Source organism: Mesoplodon mirus, assembly GCF_964341445.2.
Source record: "Mesoplodon mirus genome assembly, chromosome: 5".
Lineage (NCBI taxonomy): Eukaryota > Metazoa > Chordata > Mammalia > Artiodactyla > Ziphiidae > Mesoplodon > Mesoplodon mirus.
Window position 1 is genome coordinate 173,064,152 of NC_138980.1, and position 2,760 is coordinate 173,066,911.

Consider the following 2,760-nt stretch of genomic DNA (forward strand, 5'->3'; position numbering starts at 1 on the left):
AATGTGATGTGAATTAAATCACCCTTAAAAGAAAAACACACACATTTATCTGATGCAAGAAAAAAGCCATATGATTTCATGGGCTCTGCAACTCATTGTTTAGACATATTTTGAAACCATGTGTTAAGTTATAAAAAAGCAACTGAGACCAAGTTCTTTTTCCATAGAGTTATACCATGTGGGCAATAACTATATTCTCCATTTTTTTTTTTTTTTTTTTTTTTTTTTGCTGTACGCGGGCCTCTCACTGCTGTGGCCCCTCCCATCGCGAAGCACAGGCTCCGGACGCGCAGGCCCAGCGGCCATGGCCCACGGGCCGAGACGCTCCGCGGCATGTGGGATCCTCCCGGACCGGGGCACGAACCCGTGTCCCCTGCATCGGCAGGCGGACTCCCAACCACTGTGCCACCAGGGAAACCCTATATTCTCCATTTTTGAACTTATAATAAAAATTTCAACCTGGCTGGTTTTATCCTTGTCCCTGAAGATTCCATTAAAACTGGTTCAAACCCCATCTTAAGTGTAGTCTTAAGAGGAAGCCCAACACCTCTTGCAATTTTTCAGATGATTCCTGGCTGCTTTGGCTCAGTTAGCCCTGGCTTTGATTTCTTGATCTTCCTTCCATTTTACTACTTGTGCCCAGTGCTTTCTTTCCTATCTCAGTGGTTCTTTTCCTTAATTTTCCCAACACTAGTTGCACATGGCTGTTGCGTATAGTAGATTTTCGCTGAAGGTTTGGGTTATATGGTAACAAAATAACAAAGCCCCACAGATAGTAAAAATTAAAATGGAGTAGATATTGCTGCTATAAAACATGTTGCAGCTACTTTCTACCCCACTTACTCTCCAGTCTCCCACTTAGTTTCTTGCTGCCCCTCCCAATCCTCTAGTTTCAATCAATTTCAGGCATTATTTCTTTGAATATAGTTTCTCCCCTCCTTCAGGTGCTTCTGTTGTGCATATGTTGGTGCGTTTAATGATGCCTACATTTCTCTGAGGCTCTGTTCATTTCCCCTAATTCTTTTTCCTCTTTATTCTTCAGATTTTATCATCTCTATTGATCTATTTTCAAGTTCACTGATTCTTTCTTATGTCAAGTCAAATCTACTTTTGTACTCCGTTATGGGTTGGACTGTGTAAAGAAGATGCCTTCGTTTGAAAATAGAGTTGTTGCAGATGAAATTAATTAAGATGAGGTAGTGCTGGAGTAGGGTAGGCCCTTAATCCAATAAGACTGGTGTCCTTATGAAAAGGGGACATCTGAACACAGAGACACACACACAGGGAGAAAGCCATGTGTAGATGAAGGCAGAGATTGAGGTGATGCCCAAGTCAAGGAATGCTAAAGATGGCCAGAAGCTAGGAGAGAGACCTGGAACAGATTTTCCCCTCAGAAGGGACCCACCCTGTCAATATCTTGATCTCAGACTTCTGGCCTCCAGAACTATGAGACAACAAATTTCTGTTGTTTGAACTGCCCAGTTTGTGGTACCTTGTTATGCAAGCCCTACCAAACTAATACACATTCCTTTAGTGATTAAAAAAAAAAAAGTTCAGTGTTGTACTTTTCAATTGTACTTTTCAATTCTATTGATAGAATTGCCATTTGATTCTTTTTAAAATTTCTATCTTTTCAGTAATATTCTCTACTTGATGAATTCTTTTAATTCTTTAAGCAGGGCTTTTTAAAAGTTATTTGAACATATTTATAATAGCTATTTTGAAATCTTTGTTAAGTCCAACATCTGGATCCCCTCAAAGGCAATTTCTATTGCTTGCTTTTTACCCTTGGGCATGGGTCAAATTTCTGTTTCTTTGAATGTCTCATAATTTTTTGCTGAAAAGGGACAGTTTTAGATAATAAACTGTAGTCAGTCTCGATACTGATTCTACTCCTTCCCCACGGGGCTTGTTTTAGTTGTTTGTTTCATCACTTGTTTATTTGTTTAGAGACTTGCCTGAACTAGTTCTCTTGGTAGTGGTAGCAGTCGGTAGGCTCAGATGTCCCTGCTTAGATTTTTTCCCCTTTGTTTTTGTCTCATAGCCTAGCTACCTAGGTGTGGCTCCTGCATCAGCTTCTGTGTCATTGATCAAAAGTTGTGCTTTAGCTTCTTAGCCAGTTAGAATTTCCTTCTTTTTCATTGGATATATGCGTGGCTTTGAGACTGCTTTCACATTTTAGGGATTTTGTGATTTTTGTCCCACATTCGGCTAAGGACTAGTAGTTTGCAAGTTCCTTCTCTAATCACCCTTGAGACAGTGCAGTTTTGAAGACGTGTAGTCTTCCAGACTACAAAGGATGAGTTTGATTTTATTTTGAAACCTGGCTTCCTAGGAGTTGCTTCTGGGTTAGAACAGCTTACTTTTTAGACAGGGTTTGAAAACATGTGGGACCTACTAAGCCTCTAGTGACAATAAGGCTTCTGCCCCTTGCTGATGCTTCTTTGTGTGGTTTAGAGATTGCTTTTAAGTTTACCCCACGCCCTGCTCTTATTGCTCCTGAGTGGAGGCAGTCGAATGCTGACTCAGTGTTCCCGAGTTGACTGCAACCTCTGGAAGGTTCTCTTGGCCATCTCTTTCCTTGGCTTTCTTTGTTAAAGTTCTACTGCTCTTTCATTTCATTGGTTGCTACTGATATTATGGAACTACCTGGCTTTCTTAATTGCTTACCACCAATATCTCTATTGTTTTTGACACTGAGGCATGCAATTTTTCATACTCTGTTCCAGATAAAGTCAGTTCCCTCAGGCAGAGCTGTGC